We start from the raw sequence: 9,834 nt of genomic DNA, 5'->3' as shown, positions 1-9,834 counted from the left end.
CAGCAAACAATTTTGGCATGAATATGAATGTGTACAAAACCAAAATTGCTTGAAGCCAAGAAGGTTTTTGCTCAGTGACTGGGACTTTCAACCTTGTGTTGACATTTGGGGCCCAGCTTTGCTTCCAGTGAGCAAGGTGGAAATGTTGACACTCTTTCCAGGAGAAACAGGCTGAGATCCCGGAAGCAAAAGAGACAGTACTTTGTAATAAATGCACAAAACCAGAAGCAACAGGCTCGTTTAGTATCAGTAAAGGTCAGTTAAAATTATAGAGCAGCAAACAATTTTGGCATGAATATGAATGTGTACAAAACCAAAATTGCTTGAAGCCAAGAAGGTTTTTGCTCAGTGACTGGGACTTTCAACCTTGTGTTGACATTTGGGGCCCAGCTTTGCTTCCAGTGAGCAAGGTGGAAATGTTGACACTCTTTCCAGGAGAAACAGGCTGAGATCCCGGAAGCAAAAGAGACAGTACTTTGTAATAAATGCACAAAACCAGAAGCAACAGGCTCGTTTAGTATCAGTAAAGGTCAGTTAAAATTATAGAGACATCCTTTGGAGCAAATCCTCTGCCTTGTATTTGCATATTTATGAACTAGAGATTATGACAGCCTATTCCATTTATTAGAGCAGCGATGCTATACTTAATAGTCTGTCAGCATTTCCATTATAAACCCCCTTTTTTCAGGGTTTTAATATCCCAGCCACTTAAAATCACGACAAGCAAGCAAGTCACTTTTGTTAGGCCAGGTGTTTGTTTTTATTTCATTTAAAATTAAAATCGATTTAAAGGAGTTTGGTTCTTTATGACTTGGAAGATAAAGCAAAAGATGAAAGATGACAGGAAGTTTCTGTAACTACTTCATGTTCCCTTTACTGTCAGTGGTGTTCATGGACCCAAATGTTTTGAAACCATTACTTTTGAGGACTTCATCTCCCCAGAATCTGCCAGGTCCTACTGGCTGGGAGATTTGTAGTAAAATAAAATAACGTTTGCAAGCTGTGGCCTGGAGGGAACAGTAGAATTAAGAAGTTATAAACCAACCCTTTGTCAAACTGCATGAAATTTGGGTTGGTTGGTTGGTTGGTTTTTAGCTAACAGTCTTTGCGCTTCCTTTTTAAATCCATTTTTGTATTGGAAGGCTAACCCAGTATAAATCATTTGAAGTCTATGGGTAACATTATCTATAATTTAAACCACAGATCAGTTAATCTGGAGAATTTGATTTCAAACCCATTGGTTTTAATGACAGAAACAGTGTGATACTATGAGTTTAGTGGGACATTACCAAGCTAACAGATATAGGTTTCAGGCTAAACCCAATTATGTTTGCTGGATTGACTGTTTTGTGGGTCAACTTTCCTGAGGGGAAAAGAAATCTTGTTCTGTGAAAAGAACCCTTGGTTGCCATCCTAACCCCACTGATGTCTACGGTACTTTATGGACAAGACTTTTATTAGGCAATCATCCTTCCTCATTCACAGAGTTTTAGGAGAGTCCAGACCAGAATTAGAAAGTTCTTTTTTAGACTGCAACTCTCAGTGGACATGCTGGCTGGGGATTCTGGGAGCTGCTGTCCACAAAGTAGTTTTTTCAGGCCCTTGTCCAGACAACACCATCTCCCATCAGTAACCTCGCTTTCCTTCCACATCTTCCACCCTCTTTAATAAGAAAAAACTCCAAAGGCGAGAAAGTCAGAGTAGATGCCCAGGGCCTTTGGTTATTCATGCTACGAGCCTTCTGGCTGGAGACACTTTCAATTAAATGGTTATATGCCTATCTAGCAATAATTTTTTCTGGCTTTGCTAGAACAGGTATTTAATATGGTTTGCCTTTACGATTCTCACCTTTGTATTTGTTGCATGTGTCCCCTTTTTTTACTTTTGGCGACACTGAGGAAAACAGACGACAGGGTTTTATTGGCAAGATTTGTTCAGAGGGGAGGCTGACTTTGCCTCCCTCTGAGACTGAGAGTGTGACTTGCCCAAGGATACCCTGTGGATTTCCATGACTCTGATCTCCTGAGTCGTAATCCAATTCTCAAACCACTACACCATGCTGATTCTCAACTATTTAACCAAAAATTATTATTAGAATCCAAGAGATGCCTATGCTGGGTAGCTGTAGACTTTTGCAGGTGTAGTACAGCATTGTGTCCAATATTGGCAAACCCAATGCTTCTGGAAAGCCAAGCAAAATGGAGACTACTTCATCTCTTGTTCCTTCCCTTAGCAATACCTAAAGATAATAAAGATTTGAGTGTGAGCATAGCCTTTATGGACTATTAGACTTCTTGTCTCATCTAAAATCAAGCACACATAAAATCAAGTGGATGTGGGTGGGGAGTTAGAGAGAGAGAGAGAAAATGAGAGAGAGAAAATGGGAATCCATCTGTCTGTGGATTTTAGCTTCCCCACGGATGAACTTGTAATTTGTGTTATAGGCAGAGTCTCCTCATAGTGTGCTCCCAATAGTATTCATTGATTTGATGATGTTATGAACATGCCCCTTCCCATTACTTTCAAAGGGCTTGTGATGGACTGAGTACAGTGGACCCTTGTTATACGCTGGGGTTTGGTTCCAAGATCTCCCGTGTATAACAAAATTCATGTATGCTCAAGTCCCATTACATATAATGACATAGCAAAATGGTGTCCCTTATAAAAAATGGAAAATCAAGGTAAATTTATACTTTTTTGGAACATTTTCAAATCGTGTATGCTTAAATCCGTGTATAAAAAATCCGTGTATAAGAAGGGCCGACTGTATGTTGGATAGTCGCACTTATAACATAGGTTTTCAAATTTGCAGAAATATTCACTACCCAGCCATATTTATGACCCACCCCCCATACATACACACTTTCAAAAAGCAATAATAGGCAAGGCCTAAAGAGTTAACTCAGGAATGGAAACTGGGCAGCTCCCCAGAAGTTGCTGTACTACATTCCCAGCAGTCCTAGACATCATAGGCAATGCTGAAGGTTATTGGGGTTGCAGTACAACAGCATCTAGAGGGCCATCTAATTCCCATTCCTGATCTAGCCCCACTGTGGCCTCTTGGCAATCCAACATCCTGACACTGAATAGTTAGTTCTAAATATTTCCTATGTGTTCCCACAAAAGTTATACCTGAATGATCATTTTAACACACAATGTTCTCTCCTAAAGAGACTCTACAATACTTCTTCCCCCTAAGTCCAATTTTTCCTTTTATTATCTCATGATATAAATGCTACTGAAATGGCATCATCATATTTTTCTATAGATTCGGAATTCAAATTTTGATACAAAACTTTTGAACAGGCTTTTCTAAAATGAATTCATAGAAGTCAAAGTCTGCAAATGGGAACTTTGATCATTTGCAAAGATTTATATTTGCCATGGTCCTACACACATACATAGACACACACACACACACATACACACCAGTTTTAATCAATGTGGAGGAAGCAAGTAAGCTGTGGACACATAAAGCAGGAAGAAAGATGATGCTAGAAAAGTGTGCAAATATATGTAAGGTGTGCAACATTGTTTTACTTCAAATATATGAAACCTGAAGGCCAGCTTAGCAGCAATGTTCACTTGCATGCTCAGTTTGCTATACATTGTGTTTATTTTGCAGTGAGGGTGGGGTGGTGATAGAATGAGCATGCCAGACAGAATGTTAATGTGTGCCTGAAGACTAATTATTATGTAATTAGCCACAATAGGATGTGTGCAATTGAGTAACAACAGGGTGTGTCAGGCAGGTAGTGTCACTGCCAACACTCCTTTAAGTATGAATTAAAATTATACAACGATTTACACTTCAAGCAATTATTAGTGTTAATCATCAACAGTTTAAATACTAATTACTTTAACAAATATTTTTTAGATTGTCGGAAAGGGGGGGGGGTAAGATGCCTTCTCACCAAAGTAGGCTAGGTAGTTGCTTTCTTTGTAATATTCTGTCTCTGATCTCAAAAGGTCCTCTGGTGTCTCATCATCAAAACACACAGGGACATGGACATATCTCTACAAACAAGGTGAAAATGTGCCCACATGTTTTACTGTTAATTTTGAAATCTCAGGATAAGTTGGGGACTGACTCCCTTCTATCTCCTATTCACCTGTTTTACCATTCTGCTCTAGACATATCTATCAGAATGAAGCCTAAGTGAGTTTATTGGGACTTATCTCCTGATAGGTATGGTAGAGTTAAACTGAAGTTGGATGGAAAAAGCACATTTCACTTAGGAAACAAAAGCTGAAGTGCTGACATGTGTTGCCCATTCTTTGAGGCTGCTGCTAACTTGAATTTCTCTATGGACACAGGAAGATATTTTCCCTAGCCACATCTCTTTGAATAGAGAAAAGTGAAGGCCTGTCTCCCCTTCCTCCCTCTGCCAAAATACCCCTTGTTAAAGCTTTCTAGGTAACTTCCTCTCTTCATCTAACCTAAATCACAGGATTGTCACCAAGGTAAAATGGATATGTTGACATGAGCTTTCTGTAGGAAGTACTGTAGAACATAAAATGCAATTATTAATGATCACCAAAGGCCATAGCAAAATCTATAAGAACAAAGGCCATAGCAAAGACTTGGATAATGTCAACTTCAGTACATTGTGAGATCTTTAGATTGGGAAATACATATTTGATTTCCATGACACAATTTGTTACCTTTTTTCCTGTTGTTTTTAGCAATAATATTGTTAAGAATCAGAATAACAATCTTGCTCTGGATTGTTATAAGTACAATACCAAAACCAAAACAACGTTTCTGAGTCTCTTGTCCTTAACATAAGGAAAACCAGTTGAGGTAACACTTTGAGGCTCGGGAAGCAGGTGTCTTGATGTCTTATATCTCCAATATGTCTTTGAAAATGAATAAAGATGATAGTGATAAAATGTTGGGAAGCCTAACTAAAAGGTGGGGAGGGGGGCTATTTATTCAGTAGAAAGTAAAGAAATATTCAAGAGAGAAATGAAGATAGTAAAAAAGAAACCAGGGCAACAAGTTAATGAGTTTGATTATCACTGGCTATTAATTATAATAAACACATTATAGCAAGTCCCTCCAGTTTTGAAAGGCTAGATCAAGTGTATTCTCAAACAGATAAATGTATTGCACATCCTTCAGTTGTGCACACCAAATAAATATATTTGCTCTTTCTGCCTATATGTTCTGGTGACTGGAGCATATTTACAAACGCCTTATCATTGACAGAATATTGACTTTCCTAGTTGGTATATAGGGACATAGGAAGCTGCATCGTAGTGATTTAGACCATTAATCTAGCCCCACACTGTGAACCCTGACTGGCAGGGCTATCCAGGGTTTCCGATTACTCTTTCCTAGTCCTACATATTATCTGGTGGAATCTTATGCAAGTACTAAACAGGCTTGTCCCAACTTAGCTTAGAAAATCAGACAACATGCCCATGGTAGTATGATAGGCCAGATTTTCATTGCAAGTGGTAGCTCTATAATTTTCAATCAGAAATCTTGAATGTTAGAAGATCTGGGGGGCAGAATTGTATGATAATCGGTAAACAGCGAGGTTTGGGGGTTGTGGTTTTTTCATCTAAAATGTGGGAAAATTGTGTCTTTATTGGGGTATGTCAGTCACTAACCAGATGGAAGACATTTTGGGAGTGTGTACATGGGAGAAAACAGTCTCACCTAGTTTTCACAGTGAGCTGTCCCAAGAACATATGGGATTTTGGAGCCCAAATCTAGGCGTTTTCATCAGCTCAGGGCTTTAGTCTGGAGAAAGAAAAGTGAGGATTTATCCCAGTTTTGAGTGGAAAATCTGGATATTTTCACAGCAAAATCAGTGGGGGGGGGGGGGGGGGGGGGGGGGAGATCAGAAATACATAAACTGACATCCATGGGGGACAGAGGAAAAAACTGAAGCAGCCAAGCTATGTGGCCACACAATTTAATGGACCAGGGTGTGTCTGAAATGGAGAACAGTGTGGACACTTCTCCTAAACTCACCTCAGTGTGTGTAGACAAGCCTATGGTCACTATATATTGGGGTAACCTTAAGGAAAACTGGATTTTCTTGCCTGTTTAGGGGGACCTCTATTCTGTGCTTTGTGTTTAGGAAATTCTCTCTTATTCACGTTAATCTATAAGGAAGCAGGTGTTGAGATTCATCAACAAAACACTGCTTTCTGCGAAGAGAAAGATGTTTATTTTTTAAAAAAAAACAGGGAAAGAGAGGATGATGCTATTAATGATGCTACCACTGGCCACATGTCAAAGAAAAGAAGAGGTAGTGGTGTGTGGGAAGAACTGAAATAAAGCCCGGGAATGTCATCTATAGGCTGAGATAGTGGCAGAACAAACAAGGGAAAGGGAAAGCACACTAACTGTCTTTATTTCTCTTGTGCCTTGAAATACATGGTTGCTTATGCGAGCGTGGTTGCACATTTCTCCACTTCCAACAATTTAAGCATGCTTGTTTTCTTCTGAAAAATTGTGGGAGTAGTACACTTATCAAAGTGCGGGGCGGGGGGGGGGGGAGTTGAATTACATGAGGATTGGTGCCTGAGTGTGAAAACTATGCTGTTCTCCAAAAGCCTCATGTGAGAACTTGAGAAGAACCACTTGGTGGATCAGCTCCACATACACAATATCAGATTGATAGGCCTGCTAGATTTTTAAAACCCTGTTTGCTCATTGCAAAAAGTTTTCTTTGACTTGCTCCTATTTCTACCTTCCTCTTTTTAACTGGTAAGCAGAAGCAAGCTCACTTGCTTGCTGAGACTATGCATAAGATGTTATGGGACCTTCAACAAGGAATGGACCCCATTAGCATTTATCAAATGCTCTGCTTATAGTTTACCGATACAAGTGGATTCCGACTGAGAGCTTGCAGGAGATAATGACCCAAGGCTCTCAGAGATGCAAAGCACCCCCCTCCCTCCGCTGCTGCCAAAAAGCCCTTCTATTTAACCAGAAACTTCTGCTATTCCTGAAATCTTTCTGCACACCTACACACACTGAATGAGCCCTTCTCTTGACCTCAATCAGTGCCTCATTGAAGCCCATTGAAGTAGATGAAAAATATTCACACTGATTGTTTGAGCTTTGGGTCAGATCCAACTGTTTATACCAATTTAATTTCCCTGATTTAAACAGACTTTGCCACTGATTAAAACTGGAGTAATAAGCCACATAATTTATTCCCAGCAGCAGAATTTGTTGTTAGCCATAGAACCACAAAATACTATGCTTAATGAGATTGGGAAGCAACATCTATGCCCTTCTTGACCTGGATCCAGACAATTTTTCTCATAAACAGAACATGGAATGGTGGGCAGGGAGTTAGAGAGTGTGGCTAGGCTGGGGAAAAACACATTAATAGAAGAACAATTCAGAGTACAGTAGAAGAGTGCTATGGCAGAGCCATCACTGCATCCTGAGCCCTAATGTGTGTGTGTGGGGGGGGGGAGTTATTTCAGTCTTTCTATCAATGTAGTGGGGGGTTCACCTATAAATCCCCCCCTTTTTTGTAACCTAGAGGAAGGAAATTCATTATTGCAACTTTAGACTAGTATAGATACAGAAAGAGTTGAGGAAATAAAGGGACTTTGAATCCAATGGCTCCAAACTTGCCTCCAAAACACACTGAGAACACTCACTTGTGGCCTTTCCCTGTGGTTGGAACGCCACCAACCATATACCCTCCAACTGTTCCAGTTTGGCAGCTGCTTTGAAAATATTCCACTTTCTCTTTCCTCCTCCCACTTTCCCCTTTTCTCTTCAGATTACTTCAGTGGCTGCAAATGGTGTTCAAAGCACAATTAATTCAGCAGAGAGGAGAAGAGAGGAGAGGAATGGAGAGGAGATGTGAAATCTCATCATTCCCAGTAGGCTCAGGCACAATTAAACTGTGTCAGTTTCTCCTAACTTGTGTGTGTTTCTGCCTAAACCAAGTTCTCCAGATGTTGGATTTCAGCTTTTATCAGCCCTGGCCAGTATGATCAGTGGTCAGGGATGATGGCAGCAGCAACATCTGGAGGGTCACAGACTGTTCTAAGCCTCATCTGTTCTAAGCTAGGGAATTCTAGAAATCATTTATTGCACAAAAAGGAATACTCCCAAGCTCTGTCTTAAACTGCACAGCAGCTTCTGGTTCTTCATCATCATCTGTATTTATAACTATCCATACTTAGGTATTTATATCTCTGTATATTTTAATTTGCCTTGAAGTCACTGGCTGAGATCCAGGAATACTGTTTCACATTCATTAGAGGGTCTCTCCCATCTATGGCTATGTTCCAGTTCTTTTTGGCATAGCCAGGAATGGGAGTGCCATAGAGCTCTAGCTCTCACTCTAAGTTTACAACTCTAAAATAGTTTTTTAAAAAAGCTATAAATGTAAAAGGTTTTTTTTAATTTTTTTAAAAAGAAATTGGCCTACTATTAGTCAAGTAAAAATATTTAAAGATTCCATAGTTGCCCAACTCTGGGAAACTCAGATTTTGCTACCATGGAGTGGAATATTCAGTGCAATATTTTATATACAAAGCTGTTTGAATCTACTGAAAGCAACATTGGCCTATAGAAATATTTGGCACATAAGGCAATTGCAAGGTATGCTTTGTATATTTCGATCAGCCATGTCTTACTGCGATCGTTTGCAAGGAATACTGGATACCCACAGAGTATTTGGGAATCCATTGGGATTCCTAAGGGAAATAAAAATAATGATTCTACACCATCAAAGGATGCCCATATGCCAAGAATATTCCCCCAGGGACCAGATTTGCCAGCTATAGAGGTGATTTGTGCCAGCAGAGTAATTGAAAGCAACTAGAACGAAGCTTAGAATAGGGACTCAGTTAGAAACGACTACATTATAAGTTAATCTTAGATACATCATTGTTAATGGCTGATAAACAAAGGGCATGAATGGCGAATGAATGAGGGCAGGAAAAGCATGTTAGCTGAGTTGGTAAATGGGATGAAATTTTAAATATATCAGCTATTAGGCAGGCAGATGGTTCTCATACTAACCGTCTTTTACTGAGCAAAGCTTACTTATAAACATCCCTAGAAATCTCTTGCAAAAGATAATAACATTTTTTTTAATCGCCAGGGCTGTTCCAGTCCACAGTGTAGGTTTGGCTGCTAAAGTTACACAGTAATATAAAACAGCTCTGATGATTTAAAAAAAAAATAGCAGGATGACATAATTCTCTGCCATGGCAGGCGGTGATATCATGAGAGAGTAAACATTTATATACCAGAAGCTGCTTGAGACACCGTAGTGATTAGTGAGTTGTTGGACATGTGTGCCTGTCACACTACACTGTTATAGTACTCTACTGCACTTTAACTGCCATGGCAACATTGTAAGGAGTCACGGGATTTGCAGTTTAGGGAGGGGCATTTTGAATTCTCAGCCGAAGAGCTCTTAGGCCTCACTAAACTCCAAACTCCACAATTCCCCAGGATGTTGCCACAGCAGTTACAGTGGAATAGAGTGCTATAACAGTATACTGTGCTAGACTTGAGATAATATCAACACCACACTACACTGTTGTGGTGCTAGTATTCCATTTTAATAGCTGTGGCTGCCTCCTGTGGATTTCTGGGGTTTTTAATTTGGTGGCACCTAATTACAACCTATTTAATAGCTGAGAATTCAAAAAGCCTCTCCCTAAGCTGCAGATCCCAGGATTCCACAGGAAGCTGCCATAGCAGTTAGAGTGCAATAATAGCACTATAACAGTATAGCGTGATATTCAGCTTAGACCCAGGCTGTAGTTCCTGGTGAGCCATGAAACTTACTGACTGATGAGCTTGGAGTCTATATTCATCCTCAACCACAA

At 39.8% G+C, this 9,834-nt stretch overlaps 1 long non-coding RNA gene across 1 annotated transcript; it reads left to right on the top strand.

The window, feature by feature from the left end:
- Nucleotides 1–6: 6 nt before the first annotated feature.
- LOC121930162 lies at nucleotides 7–2,271 on the top strand. The gene is made up of 2 exons (XR_006103832.1): nucleotides 7–255; nucleotides 530–2,271. It is a non-coding gene; the product is annotated as an uncharacterized LOC121930162 (long non-coding RNA).
- Nucleotides 2,272–9,834: the final 7,563 nt, after the last annotated feature.

This window comes from Sceloporus undulatus, chromosome 4 (genome assembly GCF_019175285.1).
Source record: "Sceloporus undulatus isolate JIND9_A2432 ecotype Alabama chromosome 4, SceUnd_v1.1, whole genome shotgun sequence".
NCBI classification, from domain to species: domain Eukaryota; kingdom Metazoa; phylum Chordata; class Lepidosauria; order Squamata; family Phrynosomatidae; genus Sceloporus; species Sceloporus undulatus.
The sequence above is the reverse complement of the archived record's forward strand: the minus strand, read 5'-3'. Positions and strand labels throughout refer to the sequence as shown.